This window comes from Anabrus simplex, chromosome 13 (assembly GCF_040414725.1).
Source record: "Anabrus simplex isolate iqAnaSimp1 chromosome 13, ASM4041472v1, whole genome shotgun sequence".
In the NCBI taxonomy this organism is placed as follows: domain Eukaryota; kingdom Metazoa; phylum Arthropoda; class Insecta; order Orthoptera; family Tettigoniidae; genus Anabrus; species Anabrus simplex.
The window spans coordinates 54,509,573-54,527,573 of NC_090277.1; the positions used below are offsets into that span (position 1 = coordinate 54,509,573).

At 37.1% G+C, this 18,001-nt stretch overlaps 1 long non-coding RNA gene across 1 annotated transcript in view; it reads left to right on the forward strand.

The window, feature by feature from the left end:
• The window catches only part of LOC136884745 (uncharacterized), a 33,290-nt gene extending 31,428 nt beyond the window's left edge, over positions 1 to 1,862 (forward strand). Inside the window, exon 3 of the long non-coding RNA XR_011018886.1 lies at positions 731 to 1,862. This is a non-coding gene — a long non-coding RNA (uncharacterized lncRNA). The remainder of the gene's footprint in view (positions 1 to 730) is intronic.
• Positions 1,863 to 18,001: the final 16,139 nt, after the last annotated feature.

The window sequence follows — 18,001 nt, forward strand, 5'->3', positions numbered from 1 at the left end:
TATTTTTGGCACTTAATAGGTTGTCAAAATCTGGACCCTGCATGTGAATAATTCTGATGGATCTCATTGAAGGTACCACTTGTCTAAATGAATCTTGATAGGTTTGTTTTTAATTGGTGCAATTTTTTGGTTGTATACTGAATTATTATACTGGGTGTAAAAGTGCAAATTGAAACAGCTGGAAGTATACTAGAAGCAAAAGTCTTAGTAAACAGGTCCAGAAATGAGCTGCTTCTGAGATAATTTGGAATTTGTGTTAACCAGCCATCACTGACTTGTGTGCACATGTCATCCCAGTTAGAAAAAGGTACCAATACAACATTAAGAATTTACTTTGGTACAAGAAAAGTAAATGCTTACTTTAAAAGTACTGTACAGTCCTTGTAATATACTAAGACTTTCCTTGTTCATTAAAAATATCTGCACTTCTACCAAAGTATATAACTTTTCTTAATGTTGTGCTGGTACCTTTTCCTAATAAGGCTGATGTTTACACACTTGTCAGAGCTGGTAACCATAAATTCTAAATTCTTTCAAACAGCTCTTTTGCAGATCCATGTTTACTAAGACTTTTTTTTGCTTTGTGTATTGTGTACTTAGAGCTGTTTCAGTATGTACTATTGATACATCCTGAATTCCAAGTAATATTACAGTTTATGGGATTGATTTTCAGTTGTTTTTTTTGTGATTTACAGCAAAGTTGTAGAAATATTTTCTTTTTTGTTTGCAGTTTGGTGAGAGCTGTATTTTCCTGTATTCCTGGGAGGAGTTGGAGATTTGCTACTATGGCAGTTAACAAGTTACAGCAACCAAGATCAGAAAATACCTAGTGGCTTAATTTTGAATTTTGCACAGGAACTTAATTTTTTTATTGAAGTGAATCATTTCAAGTTGGATGTTACTGACACTTATATGCATTTCCTTCATAATACTTTCTAATCAAATAATGAAGTACATTGGTAAAAATAGCAGGGTGAAGAAAATCAAATTTGAGTTTTAATTGAATATAATTAAATTCAAATATATGGTGGAACTTTCTGTAATAGACTATCTAAAATCTCTTTGATTTTCCTAATAACTTTTTAAGAAACTGGTTTCTTGAACTGCAACATGAGAGAATTTAAAAGAACTTTTCAAAGTGACTTATCTATCATTTACAGTAACTTCATTTTTTATTGAAATAAAATATAATTCGAAGAAATTCACTAATACTTTCATTTCAGTAAAGGAAATACTGCATTAACTGCATAATTGAATTTATGTGGGGGTTGAGTCAGCTATTTTTATTAAATGTTTTAAGAGTTCTTATGGGCATGTTATAAAATGTTTTTTATGGCTCATATATTCTAAAATAATATCCATGTCCAAAATGGCTGTCTGAACTTGGTTTTGAGTTGGCTACCTTATTGCAATTAAATAGGAATCTATGTTCATCTTAAAAGTTAATATATATGTAAGCCATGTTTAAAAAAAACTTTAGGTACTGGTACTTGTATGTACAAATATGGTGCTATATAGATATAATTGAAAATTAATCAATTACATATTAGGCATTTCATATTAAAATTTCAATTTAGAAAAATAAAGATTTTGGACATTTGAAAAGTGATCCAAATTTATAGCATATACAAGTTTATGAAAGTGTTTATATTTATAATGCTGGTGTTGCAAATAGGACATTTGTCTGGTATTAGTTTAGTTTAATATTGTGGCCTGTTAAGAGGAAGCAGTTATCAACTTTCAATTAACTGCTAAATGTGCTAGGTTTTTGATATTTTGTCACATTTGTTTTATGACTAGAGATTAACAAAGGATAATAATGTGAATGCTTATATTATAATGTAATGCTGAGAAAATTATGTAATAAAGGATGAAAATAGAGGACTTGTTTTTATATATTATATATATTCCTTGAACTTTCCATTTAACAAAATGCACATGGATTTTCAAACATTTCACTTTTCCATACTACATAAAAACTACAAAAGTTTGGACTTAGTTTTTTTTTTTGTTTATTTGCTCATAATTGCATTAAAAATACAAATTCTACAAAATAATTTCAGAAAATTGGACTTTTTTTTTGCTATGTGTGAAAATTTTCAAAAACTAACTAAAAATATTAATAAAATAAAGCTTAAAAAGCAAAAAAAACTTAAAATATTGAAAAATTCATTGGAAATTTCATATTTTGAGCAGAAAAACAGCTTTAAAATATACCCTAAGTCCAACACCTCATTTCAAGTGTCCAGGTTCAGCGTCGAAACTTTTATAAATCACGAACTTTCCTGTTCAAGAAAACAAATATACAGAAAAATTAATATTAGTAGGTACACCTAATACAGTACTACTATTGCACAAGAGGGGAGCATTTTTACTCCCCTGCTTGTGCAATAGCAGTACTTAACACACATCATCGAAGCACCTGCAAAAAAACAAAAAAGAAAAACCACTGTGTGATATCAAAATTCTTCGAGGAGACACTTGCTACATTGAACCTTAGAGATTCTGGCCAATAAGGTTTTCTTATGCATTAGAACGTTTCACACAGGGTTATCCGCAGGTGCAACGATAACCTGTTACCATTTTAAAACATTAAACACGGAAGTACTGTCAACAATTGGAAGTGCGTATGTAAACAAACAATTACCTACTACCGACAAAATACAGTAATTTTTCAAGATATTTGTCAACCACCCTAATTTTGTTGGCATAATACAGGGTCTTATAAACCCAGACTGAATCCACAGTGTTTGTACTCTAGGCTATGGCAGCTGCAGTATGGGAGGCGCAAGCAAGTGCCAGTCTGAATCCTGGCTGTTAACATGGTGAGACAGTTGTCACTGCAACACCGTATTTTCATATGTAAAAGTTCTGGTTTCATCTTAATGGTCATGTGAACAGTCATAACTCTTGCTATCTGTGTGCAGAAAATCCTAATGGTATTTATGAAGTTTAGGAAGATTGGTGTTTGATGTGCGGTTCCCTTCTTAGAATTTCGGAAGCATTTACAGAGTGATCAGTGCTCGTCTATTTCCACCTTGTTCTCCAGATCTAACAGTGTGTGATTTTTACATGTGGGGTAAACTTTTAAAGTCATGAATTTCATATTTGGTCCGTATTGAATAGAGATTACGAAACAATAAGTTAGATTGTACAACATCTACCTTTTCAATACAAGATATGTTGTTGATTAAAATTACAACATTATTTATTAAATGGTACAAGTTTCAACATCCATGGACGTCATCATCAGCCAAATAGGGTCATACACAAAGATACACATTAAAGTTAAAACATATAAAATTGACCCTCATAATTAAAATTATCTATAACAAGTAAAAATATAAAGCATATTTATGCTAAATGTCCAGGTCAACGTATTTAACATTACTGCATCACGCCTAGCATATATTTCTCTACATACGTTGACGCCAATGCCATACAAAGCATCCAAATTTAACAAAATTTAAAACTGTTAATGACCTCTAACTTATTTCTACGAAGCTTACGAACTTTAGTTTTTTATTTCATTAGTGACTAACAAGTTGTCAATCTGGTACTAATTATATATTCAAACCTGGATATTTAGCATAGATACGCTTTATATTTTAACTTGTTATAGATAATTTTAATTATGGGTCAATTTTATATGTTTTAACTTTAATGTGTATCTTTGTGTATGACCCTATTTGGCTGATGACGTCCATGGATGTTGAAACCGGTACCATTTAATAAATATTTATTTATTTATCGTGTCAGAAGTACAAAGTAAACGAGACAAAAATTAAACAGGAAATTTTAAACATTGGTTGACCAAGAATTGTAATTTTAATCCACAACATATCTTGTATTAAAAACGTGGATCTTGTACAATCTAACTTATTGTTTTGTGGGGTAAATTGAAAGAAAAAGTGTATCGAAAAAATCCTCACACATTGGAGGAACTGAAAGAAAACTTTACAGGGGCAGAACTCACTCGCATCAGCCAGAATTTGGTTATCAGATATAATGCTTATGTAATCCAGGAAGGAAGACGCTTCCAGCATCTTTTATAAGGTAAGATTTCATAAAGGATTGTATACATGCTTAAAGCAGCGGGGCCATAGCGCAGAGTACAAACACCATGGGTTTATAAGAGAGATTCCATATTGAAAGGGCATGTGTTTAACATCCCTTCATCTATTATCAGTCGTAAGAGACTTGCTGCACTATTAAATCACGCTTTTTGGGACGTCCAAAGACTAGTACACTGGCAGAAAATGAAATCCTAACACCAGCAAGGAGTTGTGCTAGACAAACAAAATTTGGGATGCGTGCTTGCACATCTGAAAGATGATGCCTATCTAAATTTGCACACCAGTTGAGGAAGGGTGGTGCTAGTAGCACCACTATGACCTTGCAAAGCAAGTTTCCTTTAAACTCGTGCTGTAGGCCTACACTTTGTGAGTATTAATCATCTGGTCTTGACATTATGACGTAGGTGTGAGTCAAACATGCCTTTAAAGGGACAAAGAAGGCAGCTTACGAGGCTAAGCTACAAGAAGGTGGATGTTCTTCCTACGATACTACAGAAAGCCTCCACAGTGCAACAACAGTCACAGGGAAGCACTTTCTCAAGAAGACTGAGGTCACTACGGAGAGGGAAGACAGTCTTATTCGCTGAATGACTGTGGTGGATCGCACTGCGTCTGCAGCGGCCATCAGAGCTTCAGTCGGCACAGGAGTGACACAAGAACTGTTACAAATCGATTACTTGAGAGACAACTCTGAGCCAGATGTCCTGTAGCGTTCATGCCACTGAGTATGAATCACTGCCACCGGCGATTTCAGTGGTGTCAAGCTAGGCTCATTGGAGGGTAGAGTGCAGATGTATCAAGTTCTCAGATGAGAGCCGTTTCTATCTTGGTGCCAGTAACTGCCGTAATTTAGTAAGGAGGAGGCGAGGTGATCACTTGGAACCAAGATGTCTGCAGGGTCAGCACACTGGACCTACACCGGGAGTTACGGTCTGAGGAGCGGATTTGTACGTCACACTGGTGACCGACCCAGTTGTGCTGTCGTTCATTCGCAGTATTCAAGGGGATGTTTTCCAACAGGATAAGGCTCGTCATCATACTGCTGCCGTCACCCAACGTTCTCTACAGTACGTCCATGTTGCCTTGGTCTGCGAGATCACCAGAGAGAGCTTTTGCCCATTGAGCATGTATGGGACGACAAATCCGCAGTCATCCAACACCAACAGTAATATTGTTGCTGACGTGACTGACCAAGTTCAACACGCGTGGAATTCCACGTGCTTTAGTGTATGCACATTTGCACGCTTGCATTAAAAAATGTGACGAGTACAGCAGTACCATGTCACATAATGTCTCGCGTCTACCTGAACCTGTGACCAGGATACGTAGACAGCTGCTTAGCCATAATTGCAATCCTTCCAACTTATGTCTTCTTGGTGTTGGGATTTCATGTTTTGCTAGTGCAATTGGTTTCATCAATATTATTAGTTTAAAGATTTTATAATAATTTCTCAAAAATTGAAGCAAGATTGGCAAGTTGTTAAGCTGAACTTAAGATTCAGATTATCGGTACCATTTACAACAAGCACTTCCAAGATTTGACAGAACTACTAACCATTTCTGACAAGTATGGACAACTTTCTGATCATTTACTTGCACAACTTAAATTGGTAGGCCCCTGTATTATACTCAGATTTTCATTTTGGTTTTTCTACCCTAAGAGTCCAACTAACTACAGTGAAAGTCCAGCGATAAATAGCTTTTCTTTAACAGAACCTTCGAAAATTGAATCCTGACCCTGAAGTTTTAACAGGGAATGTACAGTAAAGTAGACTCCTTCTAGTTCGGCCGGCACCTGTCCTTGAATTAAGAGGGGAAATGAGTCACACTGAGAGAAGTGCAGCTTTACAAACGGCAGTGACTTATATCAAGCAGCAGATTATTTCATTTCATTCGATTATTGTTTTCCATTAGATTACTTCAACTGAATAGTGAATGCTTTTCGAATTAAAAGTAATCTTAATGTTGTCATCAACATTCATCACAAGGAAATTACAATTACCTATCTTCATTCCCTTACAGGAAGTGTGTGAGTAGGACAAACGGTCTCCGATAAGCCTTACAAAAATAATAAGAACTCATGCTCCACTTGTATGAATGAGTCATGCATTCAGATGCTATACTGCATCACATGCACACATTTGAAAAAGGCCGTTTTTCTATTTTTCGCAAGAGTTTATCTACACGTTATAATTCTCATGTTAGGCCCGTATTGAAATGTACGTAAATACAAAGTATGTTACAAGTGTTTTTTCAATATCCACCTATTCAATACAAAGAGATCTTTTTATAAATTAATAAATTAAATGTTGTTATAAAATGTTAAGAGACATGTTTCAAGATCCTGATTGTTCTTACAAGTCATAAAAAGAGGATATCAATGTAGGTGTTTGTCTGAACATAAACATTATTAGAATGCCCTTGGTTAAAATCGTAGTATCAAGTTGCATGTCATAAGTTCACACAATTATACTTTCCGGAGCGTTGAGTCAATGCGCCCAAAAACCTGTTGGGGTAGAGCAATAAACAGCTCAATCTTTATAATGAAACAGAAATGTGTTTCCTTGAATACTCCTGTTAGAGGATAAGAAAAAGTAAAGCTGATAGAATGTTAAAGATGTTAATTTCGTATGTTATGATAAGACAACAGTCTTCTTAAGTGGCTGTTCAGCTGCCTATAGTCTTATTTAACTGGCTGAAGGAGTGAAAGTCGAATGCGTCACAATAACAGTCTTCTTTAAGTAATTGTGGGAGCAAGGAAAAAATATTCGGTTGTCTATAGACGTATTTATATTGCTTGAAGGAGCGAAAGTCGAAGGTATATTGACGCTGATAGAGCTTTTTGGTGTGAAGTCCTTTCGTCTGTAAAGATGTAAATCAGTTATCCTGATTTTTCACCGTACAGGTATGAGTTTGAGGCTGATGATGCCCTTAATATGGGCGAAACATGTCCGTTAACATTTTATAATAATATTTAATTTCTAAAAAAGATCTCTTTGTATTGAATAGGTGGATATTAAAAAAAATAACACTTGCAATATACTTTGTATTTAGAGTTTATCTATTTGCTTATTTCAATCGATTATCCATTCGACACACTTAAACCGTAAACTTTATTCATGACACATCCGATTATTCCATGCAATACAACTGAATAATATTTGAAAATCAATCGGTTCTCTTAATCAATTATTTATTCAAATATTTAAATAATCGGATGGAGGTTATTCGAACATTAAAAGGTATTCAATAATGCCATAACTCCAACTGAATGATATTTGAAAATCATTTGATTATTGGCTAAATCTAAATGGTTAGTGCGCTGGCCTTTGGCCACAGGGGTCTCAGGTTCGATTCACGACAGGGTTGGGAATTTTAACCATAATTGGTTAATTCCCCTGGCACGGGGACTGGGTGTATGTGTCGTCTTCGTCATCACTTCATCCTCATCATGACGCACAGGTCACCTACGGGTGTCAAATCAAAAGACCCGCACCTGGCAAGCCAAAGTCCTCGGACACATCCCGGCACGAAAAGACATACGGCATTTCATTTCATTCGATTATTCATTTGAATATTTAAATAATTTGATGGAGGTTATTAGATCATTAAAAGTATTTGATTATTCCATCACTAGCATGGACTCTGACCTTGACTGCCCCCCTCCCTTCTCTATTGTGAATAAAGTTTGTTTTTGGCTCTTTCTTTAGTTCCACTGTTCAGTGTGTAAGTTATGACAAAGGGGATGAGTAACAGAATGCGCGGACTCCAACCTTGAGTGCCTCATCCCCTTCACTGTCGCCAACTCAATTTGTGATGTGATGAACCAAAGCCTTCTAACGTCCTGCTCATGAAACGGTGGTGAGACATAGCGGCTAGAAAATGAAAAACCAAAAGAAAGCAGAAGACTTTTCAAAAAAATAGTGCAATATGCACAGTATAAGTATAATATGCACTATGGAACATGGTTGTTTTAAACATGTACAGTAGTTTGGGCTTATTAAAATGCTTCGTTAGCATTGTTCATTTACTTTAATCTACAACGTCAAAAATAATTCTTATAACATTGTAAATATGATCTGAAATTTTCATTATCCAAAATCACCTTTTCCCCCCTGTGTCGCAATTAATAGAGGACCTACTGTAAATATGAATACTCTATGTCTATGGACTGCTTTGGTACAAAAATACATCTTCAGTTTAAGAACATGTTTAAAATTCTATATCCACACACAAGAAGGTTGTCCATACTTGTTCTACAATGCTAAATTCTCTTGAGTACCTTCATTACAATGTAGGAACAAGAGAAAATTTTAAACATACCATTATAATGAACAAATAAATCAAGAGAACTTGATGGGCTGGAAGAAAAACTGAAACCAGTCACCATAAAGCACAGAAAGAGATTTCTCTTTCCTTCCAACCAGATTTTAACTACAGAAAATCAATTTAAAATTGTCCAAAAAAAAAAAAAGAGCACATTATTCTGTTTCCAAATCATATTTTCTTATTATTTGCAGGGCTATCAGCAAAACTGAGGATGAAATGACAAAACAATACCCAATACCTTAAACATTAATTTTATTCTTTACTACAAGGAATAAAACTAGTATGTCTTTGATCCAAGAACATATCAGGAGTCTAGAAATAGCCCTTTTTGTTTCAAAATTATGATTTGGACAAATAACAGAGCAGACCTGTGAAACCTTAAAACAGTGCTTTCATTACCATTTGTAACATGAGACTCATCCTATCAAGTTGTACTATACTGAGGCCCACGAGAGCTGGAGTCGATGACGTCTAGCACACCGGTGAGAAAACGTTGACTAACGCTGCTTGAAAATGGTCTGGTGCTATGGAAACAATAACAGCGATGCCACATTTAAGGAAGCTATCGGCACGCGGACTGGCTTGCTCAGAGTGGTACTGTGTTAGTTGTTGCTGCTTCAGGTATGTACGTGTTTATTTTCTGAATATTATTTTAGTTGTTAGTTCAATTTTTTTGTAAGTTAATCAGTGCCTAGTTGTTCACTTCTATTCTGTATTCAACACGTGCATTTCTTGAGGTTATTGTCAAAAACTGGACAGTGTCACAGAATTTAAGTACTTGGGTAGTATAATGTCCAAGGATAACTTAGCTAAATATGAAGTAAACAGTCGAATCAGCAAAGTAATACATTTTTACCTCCAAGTAAGACAGCTACTATGGGATAAACAAAAACCACTCAAAACCAAGATGACACTGTATACAGTCTGGAAACCGCTACATTAACAAGAAAGGACAACTCGAAACTCCAAGCAGCAGAAATAAAGTTCCTACGCACAATGATCCAGAAGACCAGGAGGGATAAAATCAGGAAAGAAAAAGTCGGAAGACGTAGGACTAGAAGACTCCTTACTCCAGAAGATCCAAAAGGCAAGACTGAAGTGGTCATGTGAAAAGAATGAGTGCCAACAGGTCTGCAAGAAAGGAGTATGAAAGAGAAATCAGGGGAAAGAGACCAGTGGGCAGACCTAGAGAAAAATGGATAGACTTAGTGAAGATGGATGTAGAGGAGAGAGGTCAGGATTGGGAGTGGATTGTGAACGAAGAATGGTTCATGGACAGAACAAAATGGAAGGGGCTCGTATACCACACCTGGGAAACTGGAGCTGGTCAACGATGATGATGATTATGAAATCTCATATTTATCGGCAATTACATGTTGTCTTAAATGCTGGAATTATTAGCACGAGCTTAGGAACGGCTCAAAGTTTACTGAATTGCATTAGGCGTACACATTTCATTAAATTTCACCTTTTCCCTCCTGTGTCGCAATTAATAGAGGACCTACTGTAAATATGAATACTCTATGTCTATGGACTGCTTTGGTACAAAAATACATCTTCAGTTTAAGAACATGTAACCACGACAATGCAGCATTCTTCGTAGTTACTGCTTTCCCTGCTCAAATGTCAGACTCCAATTCTTGTGGGCCCAACTATACATCACTGTATGAGAAAAAGATCATCATTTGGCTTCCCAAAATTGGCCTGCAAATCAGTCACTTCAAAATATTTCTACAGAAATCTATCTGCCATTTACTGTATATCTTCAGTTAAAACATCAAAACCTAATCAAAAGAGTTTTTTTTTTGCTAGTTGCTTTACGTCGCACCGACACAGATAGGTCTTATGGCGACGATGGGACAGGGAAGGGCTAGGAGTGGGAAGGAAGCGGCTGTGGCCTTAATTAATGTACAGGAAAATGGGAAACCACGGAAAACCATCTTCAGGGCTGCCGACAGTGGGGTTCGAACCTACTATGTCCCGAATACTGGATACTGGCCGCACTTAAGCGACTGCAGCTATCGAGCTTGGTCAAAAGAGTCTTGACCTCCGCAGGCATTCCAGCTATTTTGGGACCGACAGGAAAAGAATGGAAAATGTGGGATGCAACTTGCACGGATACTGTTGCAGTTAAACCCTAAAAATAGCTGGGTCAGCAGGGGCAGAAATTCTTTTAAAGAAAAATAAATATCAGTCCATTGTCAATAATTAAATTTTTAGTTGCGTTAGTTATTGAAATGTTTGGACCTTGGTGTTCTGAAGCATAAGAACCTCGTCTCTGAAATCATGAAAATGCTACAGGACTGATTCCTGAGTTACTGAGTGCCTCCGGCAGCGCATCAGCATTTCTATCCAGAGAAGGAATGCTGTAAGTGTCATGGTAATGTTCGATTCTTCTCCTTCCTTGGATGGAATATGCTATTGTTAATTCTTGTACTGATAATTAATTTAGAATCATTGCATATTTTTTCAAAAAATCAAGTTAATCATCATTCCCAAGGTGATATTTCATACAGTCACAATGTCATCCAACTTGAATTGATCTATAAAACAGATTGTGCGCAACTGCAAAAAGACCTCAATAACATTGTGAGATGGACAACGGGCAATGGCATGATGATAAAACAGGGTTAAAAGTCAGGCTGTGAGTTTCACTAATAGGAAAACTTCTCTCAGTCTTAATTACTGCATTGATGGGATGAAAGATCCTTATGGGGATCACTGTAAGTACCTAGATATTAAGATAAGGAAAGACCTTCCTTGGGGTAATCACATAAATGGGATTGTAAATAAAGGTAATGTGATTGTAAATAAAGAGTACAGATCTATGCATATGGTTATGAGGATATTTAGGGAATTGTAGTAGAGAAGTAAAAGAGAGGGCATATAAGTCTCTGGTAAGATCCCAACTAGGGCATGGTTCCAGTGTATGGGACCCTCATCGGGATTAATTGATCCGAGAACTGAAAAAAAAATCCAAAGGAAAGCAGCTTAATTTGTTCTGGATGATTTCCGACAAAAGAGTAGCGTTATCAAAATGTTGTAAATTTTGGGCTGGGAAGACTTGGGAGAAAAGAGACAAGCTGTTTGACTAAATAAGTTTGAGGGGCATTTTTAAGGGTGGGAAGAATCATAATATGAAGATAAAGTTGGAATTTAAAAGGACAAATTGGGGTAAATATTTGTTTATAGGAAGGAGTTAGGGATTGGAATAATTTACCAAGAGAGACGTTCAATAAATTTCCAAATTCTTTTAAGTTATTTAAGAAAAGACTAGATAAATAACAGATAGGGAATCTGCCCTAACTGCAGATCAGTGGTGAATGGCTATAGTTTTATCAGTGTCTCAAATATCTGCCTCACACTTCGTTTGTACATTCTGAAGATGGCAATAATCAACCTCACGTCGCTGACAGGAAAGTCAGAAGATGAGTCTATAGCTATGATGGTATTGGGTGAGGTTAAGTGGAGAAGGAAAAAAAGGAGAAGTTGACAAAGAGATACACTCTCAATTGGACTGGAGGACATAAGGTAAAGAATGTAGTAGGGATAATAACCAACATCATCTTAGTAGACAAAGTGGATTACATAAGTGATGGAAAAATGAAAATACAGAAAATGGAGTAATGGACATCATCATAGTGTTTGCACCCCAGACTGGATGCAAAGAAGATATGGACAAATTCCTGCAGACACTGGAGAGAGAAATAGAAAATTCTACTTCCAATCTTTCATATCTGATACATTTCGTCATCATCCTCTCCTTGGGATGCCATCTCCCTATGAAAATTGGCGATCCAGTTAATTATGATAACTTGTGAAACAGTGGTTCAAAAGATTTCAATGGAAGTTTGTCCATACCACCTGCGCAGGTCTTTTAAGCCAGGAATTTCTCTGTATCCCCACAGATCGTTTTCCTTCAATTTTCTCTTTGATGAGGAGCTGGAGAAGTTCATATCGTTCACCTGTCATGATATACCTGAGCCTTCATTCCTTTTTTTTCTTATTTAACAAGTTGAGGACTTTCTCATTGGTCTTCTTTTCTACCTCGAATATTCATTTCAAACTCTTCAGTCCGCCTCTCCAGCATTTCAGATGAAAACATTAGTGCGGTTAAAGATATTACTGACGATGATCGACTGGCGAGAGAATCAGTTATGGGAGCTATCAAGCAATCATCACAAGCGAACTACAGTTCCGTAAAGTGTGTTCCAGATGGGTCCATCGCCTTTTGACCAAAAACTGTCTCCAAGTTACAGGAAATGAACTGAACTACACTTTGTTTCTGAACATCAACAATTGGTACGACTGGCCCCACGCTTCTGCTATGCTTAGGCGGGACCATTAGGAGTGGGGAGAGCGTGCTGTTAGGTATTTCCCACCATTTCAACAGTAATGCTCACGATGTCGTAGCAACAGGTGCACCCCTCCGTTGCGCAACGCATAATTATAAAATGTCTTGTTCGTGGAGTTACAGCAGCGGACTGACTGCACAGTTCGGTGATCAAACACTATCAAGGCCGCGTGTGTTTGCCTGGCACAATAAATTCAAGGAAGGACGAGAACATGTGGAAAATCAGCAATGTCCTCTGACCAGCATTACAGACGAAAACATTAGTGCGGTAAGATATTATTGATGACGATCGACGGGCGAGAGAATCATAAATTGCAGAACAAGTCGGAATCAGTTATGGGAGCTGTCAAGCAATCATCACAAACGAACTACAGTTCCGTAAAGTGTGTTCCAGATGAGTCCATCGCCTCTTGACCGAAAACTGTCTCCAAGCTACAGGAAATGAACTGGACTACACTTGATCATCCTCCTTACAACCCGGACTTATCGCCCTGCGATTTCCAGTGTTCGGACCGCTTAAAGAAGCTCTAGGAGGGCAATGATTTGAAGATGATGTGGAAGACTTCGTGCGCAACTGACTGGTGACACGACCCTGTTCCTTTTATGATGAGGGCATCATAAAACTGCCTATACGCTGGGACCAATGCATTTCCAAAGCAGGAAACTATGTGGAAAAATAAATTGTAATTGCCTTGTTTTTTCAATAAATGAATTTAAATAAAAATAAAATCCTGTTTCTATTTGATCCCTCTCAATATGTCAAAACATGCACCATAAACGGGAAAATATGCACTATCAAAAGTCAATTCCTTGTGAAACATCGCACAACAACTAATTTCTCCAAATTGTCTTGAGATGAGCTCATCGGTTTATCTGACAGGTGCACACAGACATTTGGGACAAAATGAGGTCAAACTGTACATCTTTCGCATTTTCACTGCAAAATGTCTTTTATAAGCTTGACGAATTCAAAATCAAGATCTGAACGGATCACTTTGTTCAATCTACTTCCAGCTGCCGCAACTACTTCTCCGTGTGACGATTGCAGACGCATTTGAATGTCCTAAATAATCGGTAATGACTACCTGCTTTGGTAACAAAAACATGTGATGGGTGAGAGTTCCAAGTGTGAAATTCCAGGATAGCAATGAAAGAAAGTTTGGTGCAAAACCGGGCTTTGTAAACTGCTATATCAGTAACGCGGCATCACAGAAGTATGATAGTTTTTTTTTTTCGTCTAACATGAGCCGTCAGTGAGTAATGCACAATATACGGTTAGTTCATAGCAACTGGGACACCTTATTCCTAAGAACCAGATATCGACGTGGGGCCTTCCGGCTTACGTCAATGTTTACTCAGCAACAGGTATGAAAATGCTTGATTAATTGGATCACAGGACCTCTATCATATGTACTAACTTTTGTTGTCAGACAGGATGCCAGCAACACTTTCTCTCCATCTCCCAGTAATAGACATACTGTATAATGCGGAAAAACTGTCCCAAACTTTGCAAACCAACATTCATAAAAGGCACTATAATGCAAGTTAACATTATATATGCACCAAAGTCAGAAGAAATGTCATATTATGCAATATAAACATACAAATATTCACTATTAAATCCAAAATCTTCAAAATATGCATCATGCATGAATTTTCTCCTCATCATCATCATCATCGTTGACCAACTCCAGTTTCCTAGGTGTGGTATACGATATTTCGATATTATCCTCGAGTTCCTCATCAAAATAAATTGCTTGACCTCCTCCAGTATTTTATATGGATTACAATAACCTTGTCAGGACATTATTTGCATGAATGGTTCAGAAGTTATGACCATTTTAGTCTGTAGTGGTAATACGTGTCAGCAGGACGGGCGAGTGCTGTCTCATGTCACATGACGTCACACAGAAAGCGATGCGGGAAGAGACCCCCCTGATTAGCGTCTATAAAACAGGCTTAGAGCAAAGTTTCACTTTCCTATCAAAGTAGACTTTGTAAAATATCTGCTCAAATCTTGTTCTTAAATACGACCCTAAGTGAAGAAGATCCACTCTTTCACTGTTGTACACTCACTCGTATAGAGTAAGTTGGCCGTGCTGTTAGGGTCGCATTTCAGTGAGCTTGCATTCGGGACATGGTGGGTACAAATCCCACTGAAAATGGTTTTCCGTGGTTTCCCATTTTCACACCAGACCGTATCGTAATTAAGGCCACAGTCACTACCTTTCCAATCCTAGCCCTTTCTCATCTTTCTGTCATCGAACACCAGTGATGTGTTAGTGCAAAGTTTAACTAGTAGGAAGAAAAACAGCAAACCAAGAAATGCATACATACACACTGGTCTGAACTACAGCACAAGGGCTGGTTCTACAGTGCTAGCGAAAATTTTGTGACAGTATTTGTGGCTAGAGTAGGTACAGTATTGTACAGTCAAAACGTTTTTGTGGGAACCGAAAAAAATGTCATAAAGAGGGAACGTACTAAAAAATGAAAAACAATTTTGCTGTTAAATTTAAGGTTAGGTTTGAATGTCAAAATAATTACGATGAAAACACAAAAACAAATGTTTACAACTATAATTAATGAAATAAATAAATAAATAATAGATTTTAAGAAAACTAACATAATAAAACATCACGGAAAAACATTCTTAGAAACGCAAACTATACACGTCGCTTACAATTATGTTTAAAGTTGTCGCAGGAAAGTCCAACATCTGGACGATTTGCACACGTTTCATGTGTGGTTTAGAATTCACTTTCTCAATAAACTTCAATTTTTTATCATCTATAAATTGTCTAGCTTTCTTCTTCTCCATAACTGAATATCCTGCAAACCCACAGACATTTATAGTCTGTATGCAAACCACTATGAGTAAGTACAGTAGGCCTAATTTATGTTCGTTGTTACACAATTCACTCATGAACGTAAAATTAACCACCAACATGTCAACCGTATACATAAGTACAGTAGGCCTAATTTGCATACATTGTTACTCAAGTCACCCACGCCTCTTTCAGACAGTGCGGGAGCAAAATGCACCCACTTCCACTTTGTAAAATATATTAAAAAATGAACAATTTTGCTGTTAAATTTAAGGTTAGGTTTGAACGTCAAAATTACGATGAAAACACAACACCCGCTTCCACTGACTTTTACACACACAGCGGGTTGAGTGGTGCAAAACTGCCCGCGCTTTCCAGTGGAACCTTTTCAACACTCTTTCCAGTATGGGTAATAAATATGGACCACCATAGTCTTCGTTTACCTTCTACACTTAAGAACATACAAAAATACATGCTGTGTCCTTCACATTTTGTTAGAAAAGGAGATGAGTACAATTTTGAGGATACTTTCTCAATAATGGGTCTATATGATATCATAAATAAATAAATAAATAAATAAATAAATAAATAAATAAATAAATAAATAAATAAATAAATAAATAAATAAATTAGCCGTATGAATCCCCTAAGGGCTATGGCCTCCTGCAACGCAGGGACAGTGCTCAGTTTAGCTCATCAGGTGAGCAGGTCCTGAAGAGCATTATTATATTGGTTAATCTCTAGTTTGTTTCATGATAACGTATTACCGCATATTGCTATTTTCTTTACGTCGCACTGACACGGATAGGTCTTTCGGCAATGACCGCATATTGTACACTTGTGTAGTCTCACCGTGGAGCGAATGCAAGGGTGTTTTTCTGGATCAACAATTCGTGAAAACGCACTGTTGCATTAATGACACGTGTACACTTTTTTCCCAAGGAGGATTCAGGTTGCTTCTAGGTGAAAGCGTAAACTTGCACTCTTCGTTCTTGCATAGCTTCTTCTCAGAATGTTGTAGACGTTTCTTGTAATTTCTTGAACTTATCCTCCGTTGAAATTCTCTTGACATACATTACAAGTGCGTATCCTCCTTCCACTATGTGTTCCGTGATGAGTTATTATATAACTACTTCATGCAAACGTCTGTCTGACATTCGTCTTGCTATTCTCCCCGAGTGCTCAGAAGATGACCATCACGGTATCCTCTTCGTCGAAGCGTACGATTGTAAGTTGTACTCTTCGCCCCTGTCCTGAGAGCGTACTTCAACATATTTTACACTCGCACGGCTTCTTTCCGCAGTGTACGCAAGGATGATAATTTTGTATTCACCATTTTATAAAAACCTCTTTTTATCAATTTTACTGTATTATGCCGTGGTGATCAGAGAGGTGACCTTCAGGTCTCTTTGCGGAAGCGCACTGTTGCATATTTCACTGCTGCACAATATCTATAATATGTGTCTTGATCGACCTATGTTATCACAGGGCTTGAACAAAGGTGTATCCCGTAAGGTCAGTGATCTCTGCACACATTATTATATTATATTATTATATTATTATCTTGTAGGTCCATCAATTTTGCTCCAGTCTCGCTACGTGTCCTTCCCATTTCCACTTTAGCTGATCGGCTGTCGTCAGAGCGTCTTTCATGTCGGTTCTCCTTCGTATATCTTCGTTCCGTATTCTGTCTCTCAATGAGACCTGGAGTATTTTTCTTTCCATTTTGCGCTGGCATATCTGGATCATTTTCCTTTGTTTTTGTGTTAGCGCCCAGGTTTGGCATCCATATAGTAGGACTGGTATCACACATTTTTCTAGGACTTCAGCTTTAAGGGTGAGTTTTTGAGTCTTGTCCTATTCGCCGTTTGACCTCTTTTTCTGAACAGTTTGAGAATGATATGTTCTGGCCAAGGTATACACATTCCTCTACCTATTCCAGTATTTCTCCGTTTACGCTAACGGGAGTTTCCAGTGCATTAGTCATCAATTTTGTTTCTCTTGGATTCATTGTCAGGCCCGCTTCTTTGCTGATGTTGTCTAATTCTATTATAATTTGTTCTAGCTCCGTTGCCGACTCTGCCACCAATACGATGTCGTCTGCAAATCGCAAGTGCGTTAGTCTTGCTCCATCTATTTGGTTGCCGTATTTGTTTTCCCAATCTAGTTTTCTGAACTGATTTTCCAGTAAGCACGTGATTAATTTTGGTGAGAGAGGGTCCCCTTGCTTAACTCCTCTTTCTATCTTGATGTTCTTTCCTTCTCTTTCTGTTTTTATTCTGGCCTCGCTGCCTTCGTAGAGTTTATCCAGGAGTCTGATGTATTTGTTCTGGATACCTTGTTTGCTCAGTGATTCTAAAACATATTCCCGTTCCACGGAGTCGAATGCTCTATTGTAGTGTCCACAAATGCTA